Source organism: Vanessa cardui, chromosome 22, assembly GCF_905220365.1.
Source record: "Vanessa cardui chromosome 22, ilVanCard2.1, whole genome shotgun sequence".
Taxonomy (NCBI): domain Eukaryota; kingdom Metazoa; phylum Arthropoda; class Insecta; order Lepidoptera; family Nymphalidae; genus Vanessa; species Vanessa cardui.
In genome coordinates this window covers 7,534,751-7,550,398 of record NC_061144.1, presented here as the reverse complement: position 1 = coordinate 7,550,398, position 15,648 = coordinate 7,534,751, and the positions used below count along the sequence as shown (strand labels likewise).

Genomic DNA, 15,648 nt, shown 5'->3' with positions numbered 1-15,648 from the left:
ACTACTATAATCTATATATATATTAATATTCTAAATGTGTTAGTAAATCTATCTGTCGTTCTTTCAACCAAACCAATGGATCGATTTTGATTAAATATGCTATGAAGCAGTCTTAGCTCCAAGAAAGGACATAGGCTACTTTTTTGCCTTACAAATGTATAATAAATAAAACATAAAACGCGAGCTAAGCCGCGAGCAAGTACTAGTCTAGAATAATTTGAAAAGTAACGTTAACATTTCTAAATCAAACAAAAATAAATTGTTATGTGAGTTATTAATAAAATAATGATGTCTTCTTCATTCACATTTTAAGTTAATTATAAAAGAAAGAGAGATCAGTCGATCAATTTTGAATTTAAGAAATAAAATCAATTTTATAATAATATTGTAATATTCCACACAGGGTAAGAGAGATAAACTGAGATATATTACGTTAAAAGATTATAAGTGACAAGATTTAGGGGCAACTTCAATCAATGACAAATTTAAATGTTTAATATTTAAATTGAATTGCGCAATAATTACCTTTTTCAAACTATTTGAGCTGTTTTCGGTCGAATGTAATAATTTACTTGGCATTTACGGATTGTCAAGAGTAATTTATTTAAATTAAATCTGAAGCTCCGCTCAGCACAATGTTAATTAGTTTTATTCACTGATTATCTCATTGTATTTCATTAAAATCTGCGAAATCACCGATGAGTTCACGGAGTTTTGGTGTTTATTTTAAATGTAATAAAGGTTCGAATGTGTTGCACTTTTGGTTGGCACTTAATATTGTTGTTTATTAATATTGCTTCGTAAGCAAATGTATTGCGTTGACAATTTCGGTATGTCTGTGTTTACCGAGAAGTAATTCAGAATACTATTAATAAAGTCAGTTCATTACAGCTTTGAGTGGGTCCGTTTGGACAGATACCACTCACTCATCAGATATTCTACTGCTAAAGAGCAATACCTAATATGATTCTTAAATGATTCACAATGTAGCCCTTTAGAATAATAGCCTCCAACAAGTAGAAACGGCAAGAAACTGCATAGTTACTCTTTTAATATAAACAAATTTACAATTCTGTTACAATTATTATTTAATTAGTCCTGTGATAGAAATCGAGCCTAAATTCAGGCTTTTTATTCTAAAAAGTATGCTTTTAATGAAGAATGAAGAGTCAAGATAGCCCAGTGGTTAGAACGCATGCATCTTAACCGATGATTGCGGGTTCAAACCCAGGCAAGCACCGCTGATTCATGTGCTTAATTTGTCTTTATAATTCATCTCGAGCTCAGCAGTGAAGGAAAAAATCGTGAGGAAACCTGCATGTGACAAATTTCTTGAAATTCTGCCACATGTATATTCCACCAACCCGCATTGGAACAGCGTGGTGGAATATGTTCCAAACCTTCTCCTTAAAGGGAGAGGAGGAATTTACAGGCTATTGTTGTTTGTTGTTGTTGAATAATTATATTTATTTATTCATTTAGCTTACACACTCTAGTCTATACACTAAACAAACACTTCAAGACTTCGGACTGCTTCTGAGAAGTTTCCGATGGAAAATTCCAATCGCTTTAATTAAGCCTAGAACTCTACATTTTTTCAAGTCTATAGAAATACGAGGTGATCAATATCTGATTAACATATAATATGTATAACCATTTGAGCATCCGTATCAAGCTTAACCTTGACTAAATTAGGCTGATATTATGCACTACGGACTATTGAAGATGCAATTCGGAGCTATAGATTCTGAATATACATAAACTTTGTCCAAGTTTGCCTTGTATGAAGAATAAATTTAATACAATATGAATTGATTTGAATAATTCTTTTGAGTTAATAAAAGTGTGTAATCGGAAGTCGACTTGATTCTTTCGAGAGAAATTTGATTGGATTGTAGGATTAGCGGTTACGGGATTTCATACAAAATGTGAAAGTATTGTCATAATATTTTTATTTTTTTATTGCACCCAATCTTAAAACTAAAAGTTACAATTTTGCTAAACAAAAGTTGCTTGAGGCGGCCTTATCGCCAAGCAGTGATCTCTTCCAGGCAATCTTTGGGCAGAGGATCATAATATTAACATATATGGGAAGGGTACAGTAATTTTAAGTCACTTTACCTATATTATAAATACATAATAAAAATGTAAACTATTGACAGATAATAATAAATAAATATAATATAAATAAACTTAATGGCAATTTTTTTCTACACTAGCAGCACTAAATTATGGCCCTGCGCAACTTCCCACCATCCGCCTTTTGCAATTTATGAGAGTTGATAATTTGGCGCGTGACTGAAAAAAAAAAAACATTTTTAAGGATGCTAGAGTAAACGCATCGAACTGATTTATCTGTCTTAATAATTATTGTAAATCCTGTCATATTCGAAATATTTAAGTTGAAGTAAAAAGTGGTACGATAGAACCGACTCTCCCCTACATATATACTTTAATTTTTTATCTTTATTGTCAAACACGTGTATAATTAAAAATACATATTCAGTAATTGTAAACATTCCGTGAAAACCAAAAACCCATCAATTCTCTTAACACGTGCTAATAAATGTCAACTTTCTGAATATAAATCGAATCAAAACAAATTATATGGATACCGTGTTCGTAATGTGAGGATTAACTAATAAAACACGATACTTGAAGCTGTATTAGGACGAGAATATAAAATATATTATAAAACCGCGGTTCTACTGTACGCTATAAGATGTTCATATTTGCGATTTTGTTTTAATGAACTGCAATCTATTATAAGAGAACTCTATCTGAATATTTTACAAGATCGAACAAAAAATCGTTAAAAAATCACAAATACAGAAACCTATCTCTTTACTCAGTTGAAAAGCAACTTTAAGTGCATTCCGAGGCACACCCTTACACTCTTCCTGACTTCGAACTGGTCCTAAGAAATTTTTGTGGAAAACTCCAATTGCTTTTTATCGCCCTGTTACTCTAAACAAGTTATTCCGACAGTAAAAATACCAGACAGTCAGTATCTGATAGAAGTATAATATCTTTTTGAGTCTGTTTTTTTATTACAGTTTTGTAACTATTTTTGCGTTATATGTATATAATGCCGAGCTAAATGGTAGTTGAGATGGTCAAGTGTTAAGAACGCGTGCAATCGATTATTGTTGATTATTGAAGTTGAACTCATCTCGTGCTCAGCAGTAAACAGATGTTTCAAAATCTGCCACATGAGTATTCATTAACCCTCTTTTAAGTAGCGTGGTAGTAGGAACTCCAAACCTCAAAGAGAGAAGGCCTTGGTACAGCAATGGGACGTTTGTTACATTACTTTACTAAATATATATATTTCCAACTTGTATATTATAAGCTTTAAGATTAATCTTATCGCTTAGCCAATAGATAGAAAGCTTTATGTTGGCAATAATCCAAATCAAGTGGTTGTTTTGACTTTCAATTTTTGAGATTACATTCTTTTATTTAATAAACGCATTTATGCTTCTGACTTAAAGCTCATAATCGTATGTAGGGGGGGAAATTAATTTTGTGAAATCCCTGTCCCTTCGGATCTTGACAGAGTTATGATTAATGGCGGCACAGGTCGTTGCACTCGACTGAGATGAATCATTCAAAATATTCATATAATTCATATTGACATTTTTAAGGTGTATTCACAGTGTATTTATGTTAAAAAAATATTATTATAATTTATTGAATAGATTGATTGTAATTTTGGTAAGGCGATGAAAGTATAACATGTTTATAGCGTCACGTCTTCAGTGTGATTCTGTAACAATTCACTTCCAATTTCATCCAATATATGTGCAGGTTTCCTCACGATTTTTGCCTACACCGTTACATGAGATAAATCATGTACACCTTAATTGGTCTTCACATGCAAACTGTGGTATGTGGGTCTGGTGTACTTACGATTAGGTTATAAAATATATGAAGTTCAATGACCTTTCATGTTAAAACAGTTTAAAACAAATATTTTTTGTTTTCTATCTAAATAACTAATACTCCAAGTTTTTGATATCATATTTAAAATAAACATATTTGTATCTCGTCCCACAGGATACAAGCCCTAACGATGTCACTTACGACGAATCGGACACAAAAGGTTCGTTAACACTAAAAAGCGCTCTGAAGTTTTTTTTTTTTTGTAAAACTCACACTTTTAATTTTCAAACGCGTCGAGTTAATTCTAATTTTAAAATTTTGAGCAAATATTTTTTTTTTAAATTACTTTACAAGTTGACGTTCCACGGCATCAAATTGATGAGCTCAATTCAATTTCTCTTTCGAAAATTCTGTTAATATTTTTTTTATATAATATTATAGAACGATGCGTTATAATTATGTTACACGATACGTTCAATATAAATATGTATGCGTTTAGTCTAAATGGAATAATTGTTTGGGTATTTTTTATTAATACATTTTACTTCAGATGAATGTTGCGTTCTTATTTTGAAAATCCTTAACATTCTGAATTCACGATTCAATGAGATGAATATATCTGCCAATGTAACTATGTATTTAATTTGTTTATATAAAGTAACAAATTAATGGGTACTAATATTATGTGAATTTTATTGAATAGATTGGAGGACGAGCATATGGGCCACCTGATGATAGGCGGTCACCATCACCCATAGACAATTACTCTGTAAGAAATATGAACTATTCCTTACATCGTCTATGCGCCACCAACCTTGGGAACTAAGATGCTATGTCCCTTGTACCTGTAGTTACACTGGCTCACTCACCTTTCAAACCGGAACACAACAATACTGCGTACTGTTGCTTAGCGGTAGAATATCTGATGAGTGGGTGGTACCTACCAAGGCGGGCTTGCACAAAGCCCTACCACCAAGAATGTATGTGGATCTTTCTGATCACTAAAATTAGTTTGATAAAATTTTGTATGAGGCAAACTTTATATTTCCTTGGAAATTCCAAGGAAGTATAAGGAGTACTTTTTTGTGACCAAGGCTTGAACTACTCCTACACGCGGGTTACAACTAATATGTACCATAAACTTCAAAAATTAGCACCCCTTAGTATGTCCGGTATGGTCTAGTGGCTAGGATACCTGGCTCTCACCCAGGAGGCTCGGGTTCGATTCCCGGTACCGGAATGATAACGAGTTTTTGCTCATCTCTTTTTTTATTTTCGTGTTTGATTAAATTGTCTCAGGTACATCTGAGTACCTCACTATATAATAATTAATATTTTTTAAAAGGTTCTTTCTCATTAAAAAAGTGTAATTTGTACTCAAAAATTAAAACTTACATTTATTACATTTATAAAAATAAGAACCATAAAAAAAAAGATATATAGTCTTTTATCTTTTCACAAAAACTATGCTGTAATGGTAATTAATGCCGGCAAAATGAGTCAAAAACGGTGGTGGTACTTTGTTTGGAAAATAAAAAAATCTTAGTAAATTTCGTACCAGGCTAGCATATCAAACGAAGTGTTGTCACACGTAGACGTAATTAGTCTCAGACATAAGTCAACATTCCTTTGCACTAAGCACATAATACATATCTTTTAGTAAATCTTTCTTGAGAAAACATCTTTAATAACCTCACAATACTTTTTATCAATTACCATGCAACTTATGTAAAAAAAAGGATAAGGCAATAAAGACTCAACATAGGATAGTAAATATGTTAAAAATTAACACTTGATGATATTCATTTAATAGAATGAATAGGAAATATATTTTGATTCTGTTTCCTTGAAGGTTCCCAGGCTATATCGGTTCGGAAAAAAGGCTGCTTAACGTTGATTCCACAGAGTTGTTAAGTTGAAATTCTTATGTTATGTTCGATGAAGACATTTAGAAGCCTACGATGTTAACAATTAATCGGTATTCCCAGAGAAAAAAGCGAAAAAGGATGCAGAGAAATCCAGTATCTCTAGACTGAGTTAAACAATGTAGATGGTCCGAAAGAGCTCATCGTTGTATGCTCCATGATTCAAATGGACGAAACCGGTACCGGCTCCAACAGAGTGTAGAGCAGTACTTCACTTCAATTTTTGCCTTGTAAGCTGATGAGCCAATATGAAGCACTATCTCGACTGTGTGTGTGTGTGTGAAGTGTTTCTGAAACCAATTTAGCTTTACCATCCAATTGGCTGCAAAATTTAAAGGCACTCGTGAAATCAATGCGAAGTATGCCAATACTGATTGTGGCAGCTAGTGTGCTTATAAGTGGATATGATGACAAATGATGAGTTTCGAGAGATTAGTTAAAATGGCGTTCCTAGTTTAATTGACAGACGTCTTATGAATGCAAATTGGTGATTTATTTCATCTGATTATAGTCACCTGATACTATTTATTGTAAAAATTACCACTAACAAAAAATCTATATAAATAATAAACCGAACGTATACTATAACTTCAGTATATTTTCTTTTAATTTAGTTTGACAATATAAACGAGTTCGAAGTTGCACGTGTCATGTTTTTACATTTGACTTTACCACATTTGGTTTTATATATTTTGCTTTGTTACTGAACATCAGCAGGTCTTCACAGGACAGGACAAGCTAGCGTTTGTAAGATTTGGATTCATAAATTAGCAGCTATAAATATATCCGGTATGGTCTAGTGGCTAGGATACCTGGCTCTCACCCAGGAGGCTCGGGTTCGATTCCCGGTACCGGAATGTTTTGCAAACTAAACATCCTTATTTCTTTTTTAACAAAAATATTCAATAATAATTGGTAAATACAATTTACATATGAACTTTAAATATTGTTTAATCTAAGCATGACGTATAAATAAGTATAATATGCAATTTAACGAAGACGTTAAGTAACAATCTTAAATTTTCATCAAAGAGCCGTTATATAAATAAAAAAATTTAACAAAAAGAAAAATCAAAACACTATTTAAAAAAAATGCACTAAAAAGTAATAGAAATTATTGCGTATTAAATATATTTTTCAGAGTCTTCTTAAGTAAAATGAAATGAAAATTATTAGACTACTTAAAGTCGATTTACGATTATATAACTAAGATATAGTTATAATTAAATATTTGGAGCCGGTATCAGAAAAAGAATCATCGAAATTGGTTAGCGCAATTTTGAGTCATTCACTATTTATCGTGCACATATATAATGCAATCAGCATCATCAAAACTGGACCTAATTTAAATGGGACCCCACGGGAATCACTAGTTTGCAAACTATTATCAAAATCGGTTCACCTAGTGAAAAGTTATGAAGTAACAAAAAAAAATACATACGAATTAATAACCTCATCCTTTTTAAAGAAATTTCGGTTGAAAAGATATCTTAAGCCTTGTACACTTAATATTACAAAACATTATATTCAATTAAAAACAATTTTAAAATTAAATGATATCCAGACCCCAGATAATTTTGTGCAAAGATTTGTTTAACATGTATTTTTTAAGAAAGAAATTATGGAAACTTCATACTTTCATTTTACATGATACTTAAAAATTATGTTAGAAATCCTACTGAATTATGTAATAAGATATTTGCATTCTTGAAACAGAATCATCACAAAGTTTCTAATGAAGATATAGAGATGAACAAATTTATACATCAGATACAAGTACGTACGTACGAGTGTATTATAAATTGAAAATATTATTCAGGGTTTAACGAACCCTGTACCTTTTATCAATTTACATGATCGTTACGTCAGATTTTCGATGAACTGGACTAAAATGAATACATACTTTTTATATATATTCCTTTAGCTTATATTGTATAAATAATAATATACAAGGACTATATAATTCATAAATAGGAGATAACATCACATACATTACTCTGATCCCAATGTAAGTAGCTAAAGAACTTGTGTTATGGAAAATCAGAAGTAACGACGGTACCACAAATACCAGACCCAAGACAACATAGAAAAATAATGATAATCTACATTGACTCGGCCGGGAATCGAACCTGGGACCTCGGAGTGGCGTACCCATGAAAACCGGTGTACACACCACTCAACCATGGAGGTCGTAAAATTTATCTGTCTTGTTTATCTATTAACTAGATATAAGGTCACAGATCCTCAGATTCTAGATACAAAACCCCGGTAAGGTCGTTTAAAAGCTACTGGATTTTTTGGCCTAAAATTCCCATATGTACACGAAAGGTTAAACGCTCCCGTGCCTCGGGAAGTACGTCAACTCTTTCTAAACTCTTTCCAGTCGAGTCAGATTTGTCGTTCCATCAAATCCTGAGGGTGGAACTGTCATTGAAAACGCATAACATGTACAGCCTGTAAATTTCGCACTACTGGATTAAGGACTACTCTCCCTTTTGTGGAGAATGTTACAAGCATATTCCACATATGTGGTTGCGCACTATATACTCTATATATCTCGGCTGGTTTCTGGTTGGAGTGGCTGAAATCCGTCAGGCCAACATCGTCATTACAAAATTGTAATCGTAAATTTATATATATAATATTTGGCATCTTTAATTTGGAGATTATTTAAATAAGATCAGACTGGAAAGGATAAAATATTTTCGCATTTATAATTTTTGTAATTTCATTTTTTTTTTATTTAAATTGTTTAAAACGCTTTTAAAAGTAATGTCATAACGTTTTGGTTAATGACGTTTTCGTTTTCCGAAAGATAAATTGAATTTATCTCGTCAACTCGATACGAACGTAGACTTTAATATTTTTTTAATAAAAATATTATAACGTTAAATAATGTCTCGTGACTAGTCGACGCGTTGAATGAAAAATTCATCATTTAAAAGTTAAAATACTGCAGACACTCTGCAAGATTTCACGCTTCAGAAAGATCGAACGATTTCAGAGTCCGATCAAAAGACTCAAGATGCTGGGACACTTTAAGGCATATAACGAACCTTAAAGCTAGAAATCACGCCCATCAATCCCATTAATTCCAGATACTATGAACTTAAGCCAAGCGACACAGCGACTTTTGTTGCCAAAATTACAGCTTACCATCAGCATAGACCTAAGCGACGGCAGTTTTTCTTTTACAGTTAGACAGACGAATTAGTGGTACTACTGGCCATAGCTGAGATGGCCCAGTGGTTAGAACGCGCGCATCTTAACCGATGATTTTCGATTGAAGCCCAGGCAAGCTCAAATATGTATATGTGCTTAATTTGTGTTTTTAATTCATCTCGTGCTCGGTAAAGGAAAATATTGTGAGGAAACGTGCATGTGTCTAATTTTATAGATATTCTGCCACATGTGTACTCCACCAACCCGTATTGGAACAGCGTGGTGGAATGGGCTCCTCTTTCATTATGGAGAGCCTTTCCGTTATGAAAGAGGAGGCCTTAGCCCAGCATTGGATAATTTACAGGCTGTTACTTTACTTTTACTTTTTTACTGCCCTTAGACGTTAGTGCGGTAAAAAATTTAACCATCTCTTACATTGCCAGTGTATCACCAACTTAGGAACTAAGATGGTCTATCCCGTATTCGGCTCACTTACCACCAAACCGAAACAAAACACTATAAAGTATTGTTTTTAGTTGCATAAAAATATATGTTGCATTTATAAATTGTTAAATATATTATGTGTAATGGAAAACGTGGTCATTTTTAGTACAAAATAAATTCCGGTACCGGGAATCGAACCCGAGCCTCCTGGGTGAGAGCCAGGTATCCTAGCCACTAGACCATACCGGATATAGTATTATGATCTAATCTTTGAATATGAAACTAAAAAAAGATACTTTAACAAAGGCCGAAGTGAAATAAAGTACATATTTATCATTGAAATCTTTACAAGAGTCAAATGTAATTTATGCTGCTTAGAAAAATTAAAACGTCATATCTTCATACCATTTTCAGTATTTTCAGTCTTTTCACAAAGTGATTAACTTATATTGAGCCTGTTTAAATATGTACACAATAAACACCAATGTTGATTTAGGTCTGAGGCTAATTACGCCTACGTATAAAGATGTTTCGTTTTATGGAACCCTGGTACAACAATTTCTGATTTAAAATATATAAATAAAACTTCTTACTCGATTATATTCAACGTGACATAAAATTAAATTCACACGACACGTGTCAATTAAGTATAATACGGTGTGACAGACACCTTTCAATATCTGTAACAAATTCTACGGAAGGTCTTTCAAGCAGTACGATACTGAAATACTTAATTTGTACATGAAAATTGATGTATTTATCGAAACACATTACCACTTTTTCAACACACGAACATAACATAAATATACTTTCGCACACTGTCTTATATATATACGCACATATATGAATGTGCCCACACAAGCCTAGAAGTTCGATTTTATATCGCTTGTAAAATCTATCTTGCATTTGAAACCGCCATCTTACATCATTAAAAATATTTAATGATCACACGTACGATCTACTAGTATAGTTTGGTGTAGAAGTTGGCTATCGTTACATTGGCGTAGGAGTTTATATTGTCCAATATGATTTGACTAATGGTTGATCCATGACTGAGTTTTTTTCTAAATGTATTAATGGCGTTAGACTAGCTGACCTTGTAGCATCACTGGATAAAAAGATAAATAGTAGAAAGAGAGCCTTTACGGCTACCGAGTTACGTCCAATCTTAGGTATTAGGCGCATTGTTGGTGAGTTCTTCTTAACTTTTAGCACTACCAATTCCTGTTATTTCTTTACACAACGTTATCTAGATGAAGCTGTAGATTTCATTCGTGCGTGCGGAATATGAATGTACGAGTATACACGTATAGATTTCAGTATCAAGGAGACGCCTGTGATGATATTGGTAATGCTATTATAAATTATTTTTTAAGCTCATTAATTTTAAATCCATTTTTATTCTTATTCATACATTGGTATAAAGTATTTTATGTGTTCTAAAAATGGGGTGTTCGACAGGGATCAAGTTTTGTTCCTTCTTATTTTTTGATATATATAAATGACATAACTTTTCCGTTCAATGTGTATAGTATTTTCTTTCACCGACCATGATAGTAATTATAAGCACGAATTAAGTATGTGAACATTCAGCGGTGCTTGCCTGGAATTAAACCCTCAATCATCGATTAATATGGAAGTTAATAATCAAGCCAATTAGTTTAATATTATATTTTATATGTTATATTTCAAACCGGTAGAAAATTTTAATTGAAATTAATCTTGTGTTAATAAATTCTTAAAGAAAGGGGAAAGGAGGAAATAATCATTAAAATTTACAAAAATCAGTACAAATAATTTTTACCATGATATCATTTTAGAATATTCAAAAGTCGTGGCATATAAAAGGGCTTTTCTAATACGCTTAGGTGCCTTTGTTGCATAATAAGCGGTTATGTTTGCAGTAATAGTCGAATGCTTTTGCAAAGCAATAATTATTGTAAGTGTAAACTCGTATTAGCGTATTCTGGAATAATTTCATATTACACATGGTAAAATGTATTTAGCTGCATTAATTCGTACGTTGACTCTAGAAATATTATAATTACTAACTTTTTGCTACTTTGAAAACGCCATAGCCTCATGCAAATTTAAAAAGAAGTAAACATGTATTACTCCTTAAAAATAAAAGAGACAGATGTAGTTTTGTCAATACGACGAATTATTTATATAAATAAATAAATGAATAAATGAATGAATGAATGAATGAATATGAGACAACATCACATACATTACTCTGATCCCAATGTAAGTAGCTGAAGCACTTGTGCTATGGAAATCAGATGTTTGTGGTAAAACACCCAGACCCAAGACAACATAGAAAACTAATGGTAATCTACGTCGACTCTGCCGGGAATCGAACCCGGGACCAAAACCTGTGTACACACCACTCGACCATGGAGTTCGACAAATATTGGTTTTAGAGATCGGTAATAATAAATTACGATCGCTGTAATGCCGTTGCGTATAACAGATTTAAATTACATTATCATCTACACTATCAAATAATGCGACCTATTACAGCTTGTACATTCTTGTAGTTTATAACTGATTTATTCTTCAAAATATCAACACTCTATATCAATGAAGATAGGGTTGGAAATTGCGTGATAAGCTAGCTCACGCAAATATCAACACAAGAAGGGCATAACCGACATAATGTCACAGACTCGCAGCTCATTGATAATTCAGAAATAGTTAATATTTATTTCATACCTGATGATATCTTTGGTCTAAGGCTGTTAGATTAGTTGTCAAATATCTGAATAAAAATAAGATAATTTAAATAAATTAAAGTAATAATGCTCAATATTGTGATACTGTTTGCCAATGTTAACAACATTTTTTAAGAAAAGGTAGTTTATTTCAGTAGGTATAAAAAAGGGTACCATTGAAAACCAGCATTAGGTGTTCACACCTATGAATTGCGGAATGGTATACCTATTTGGGACACGTCACGTATATTGTAGTTGTTCTTTTTCTTTATTTTTTTTTTGTATCGTTCCTTTTTTTTATTGTTCATTTTATTTTTTATTTTTTTTGTAAATGATAAGTTATTATTATTATTATAGTACTTAAGTTATTTATTTATTTTTTATTATTATTTTTACTTTTTATTTTGTACCAACTGTCATCTTGTCGCAAATAAAAGTGTGCTTTCTTCTTTCTTTCTTTCTATTTGGGACCTGGCACAAACAAAAAAGTGCAACAAAGAAATCCTGAAAAAAGCAATTAAATTATTGAAGTATGTACTACTTTAAGTCAACAATAAAAAACAGCGAATAAGCGAAATAATTTTTATATTCGATATTTGATAAGCAATGATAATTATCGTATCCTACATAGATGTACCGTACCATTCAGCTTTCAAATTGGGTTCCACAACCAAACGCTTATTTGTAATTTATTTAACCTTTCAAGATCTAGACTCCTAATCAGCTATTGATATTCTTAACAATTATGTGAGATTCATTATAATAGAAAATAGAGTTAGTGCTACATCACAAGAAACGAATACATCGTCTTAACAAAACAAATATAAACGTATTAGCACTCAGATACATAAACAAAACTATTTCGCTTGATACGAATAAATTACTATAAGGATGGTTAACCACGAAAATAAAGTAGGCACTTATACGATATTTCTTTTGTTTAAATATTGTTGAAGACTTATCACTTTCCTTAGATATTTTAATCATGATCATTTCTCAAGTATATGTTAGTTACTATATCCTCTTCCAATTTATATCTGAACTTACCTGTTTTCGTTATAAGCTTATATTAGTTATAGATTGTCTGTGAGAGATCGCAATAAGCGATGAGACCGCCTTTGCGCACCATTTGTCTAATTTTTATCGATTCTCTTATGTACTCAATAATTGTTGTGTAATATGTGTTGTGCAATAAAGTTTTTTAAATAAAATATAATAATTTTATTTATAATGGAATGAGTAATATAAGAAGAGAGAGAAAAGGTGACATAGTATAATATGTATACACGCGCATATATGTGGATGTGTGTGATTAATATGTATATGAGAGTGTATTTATTTTTTAATATGATTTGTATATAACTGTTTGTACGTTTAGTGAGTGTAATGAATCTATGGGGCAAGAAAGATGCATGCTATTGTACAAGCTACTGGCCTATGTATTTCTAGCTTTATATAGTTTTAGAATTATAAATTATCGTATATTGAAAAACTGTTGAAGATTATAACTAATCATATAAAATGTATCAGTATGTGTTTATTTAAATTTGAAAACAATACTCCGGTATTTTAAGTGCTCTATCGGCTTTAGAGAGATCTTTCTAAATCCTTACTCTTCGCTATTTTAATTAAAGCATTGGAATCACAATGAATTAGTTATCTTGTTAAAACAAGAGACAAAAGTACTGGAACTTTCCAGACCTAATTGAAGTGAAACTAGTGATTTGAATATCGTTTTTAACAACGTGACTTGAATTATAATTTATAGCAAAGCCTAAAACAATATTGACCATTACTTACGGGATTTCATACCGTCAATCATTATAGCCCAAATGACATAGTATAAGAAAGAGGTTTTATATATTTTTATATAAAACCTCTTTTGTGAAACATTAATAACCTCACATGATCATTATATAGTACTCCAAGAGTCAAGCATAAGCAAGGTTTTCGCGCGCTTCGCTCGATTTTTGGGATTTAGTTGTTAAGTATTATATACACAATATATTTATAAATCATATCCTACGAGTTATGGTGATGTCATAAACTACATTGTTTTGAAAGTTTCATTAAAATCTATTTAGCAGTTTTTGCGTGAAATTTTACCAAACATAGTAAAACTTCTTTATAAAACCAATAAAAAATACAATAGTATAAAGAAATAATATCAAATAACCCATAAAAAAATCTTTATATAAAACCTAATAGATGTTCCACAAATAGACTTATATGTTCTTTTTTTCTTAGACAACGCTTGAATCTGTATATGACAGTTAGTCATGATACATCTCTCGTACATTATGTAATTCACAATCATAATTAGAATTACCTATACCTATACCTACGTGTATACTACATAGTAGGGTTATGTGTACAACCTTTTGGGTAGGTACCTCTCTCTTATCAGATATTCTACCTACAAAAAAAGCAATACTTAACACTGTTGTGTTTCCGGATTGAAAGGTGAGTGTAGCACAAGGGATTTGTCTAAGGTTGGTGGTGCATTAGTGAGTAGTGGTGACCACTTACCAACAGGTAGTGTATTTGACCGACAACTATCATTTATATAAAAACAAAAAAACGAATTTCAGTCGAATGAAAGTTTATTTATCAAAGTAATTTGCATCATTTTCCAAAGATTGAAGATACCAAGATTGATTACTGTTACACCCATATGCACTCACTGAAGCCGTTTGACACATGGGTTAATATGATACCTCATGATAAAGGTATCAGTTTGCGGTCAGGTTGAGAACGGATGCGGGTTACGGAGCGGGAATTAGGCGCTAAGAGAAGCGAGATGGCCTAGTGGTTAGAACACGTGTATCTTAACCGACGTTTGTGGGTTCAAACAAAAATAAGCACCACTGAATATTTATGTGTTTGTGTCTATAATTCATCTCGTGCGCGGCGGCGTAGGCAAACATCGCGAGGAAACCTACTTATGTCTAATTTCATAGAAGTTGTGAATATGTTCCAAACTTTCTCCTCGAAGGGAGAGGAGGCCTTAGCCCAGCATTGGGGAACTTACAAGCTGTTGTTGTTGTTTTTGTTGTAATAGTACTATGTCAGTTGAAAAGCGGGCTATGCCTTACTAATTTCTGATGAAAAACTTTACTTCTGTCACTGAGATTAACTGAAAGCTATTGATAACATTGAAAGGTACTTTATTAACACTGAAATGTCAAATTATTCAACGGTAACCATTAGCCAATCACAATCGCTTTTAGGTTTTATTTTTCTAAGATTTACTTAATTAATTGTTTGGGGTTTTTTTATCACTAAAATACGCTACGACCGATTTATTTTCGGGTAGCGCTTAAACAAACCAATTGTGATAAATTGCCTTTTCTTTTGACTTGATTATTATAGCCTTTTCGTGGAATAGTTGGTAAACTGAGAGGAACTCTTCTTGATTGAACATGAACACCTCCCAATGACTTACAGGTGCGTTGACTTTTGAAGAAAGAGTCAGCTCTTTTCTCTAAGGTTCCCAAGTCTTATGACTTAAAAAAAAT

At 32.1% G+C, this 15,648-nt stretch overlaps 3 non-coding genes across 3 annotated transcripts; 2 read left to right on the top strand and 1 right to left on the bottom strand.

The window, feature by feature from the left end:
• Nucleotides 1–5,053: 5,053 nt before the first annotated feature.
• Nucleotides 5,054–5,125, top strand: Trnae-cuc. The gene has a single exon. It is a non-coding gene; the product is annotated as a tRNA-Glu (tRNA).
• Nucleotides 5,126–6,595: 1,470 nt separating this feature from the next.
• Trnae-cuc lies at nucleotides 6,596–6,667 on the top strand. Its single transcript has one exon. It is a non-coding gene; the product is annotated as a tRNA-Glu (tRNA).
• Nucleotides 6,668–9,593: 2,926 nt separating this feature from the next.
• Trnae-cuc lies at nucleotides 9,594–9,665 on the bottom strand. Its single transcript has one exon. It is a non-coding gene; the product is annotated as a tRNA-Glu (tRNA).
• Nucleotides 9,666–15,648: the final 5,983 nt, after the last annotated feature.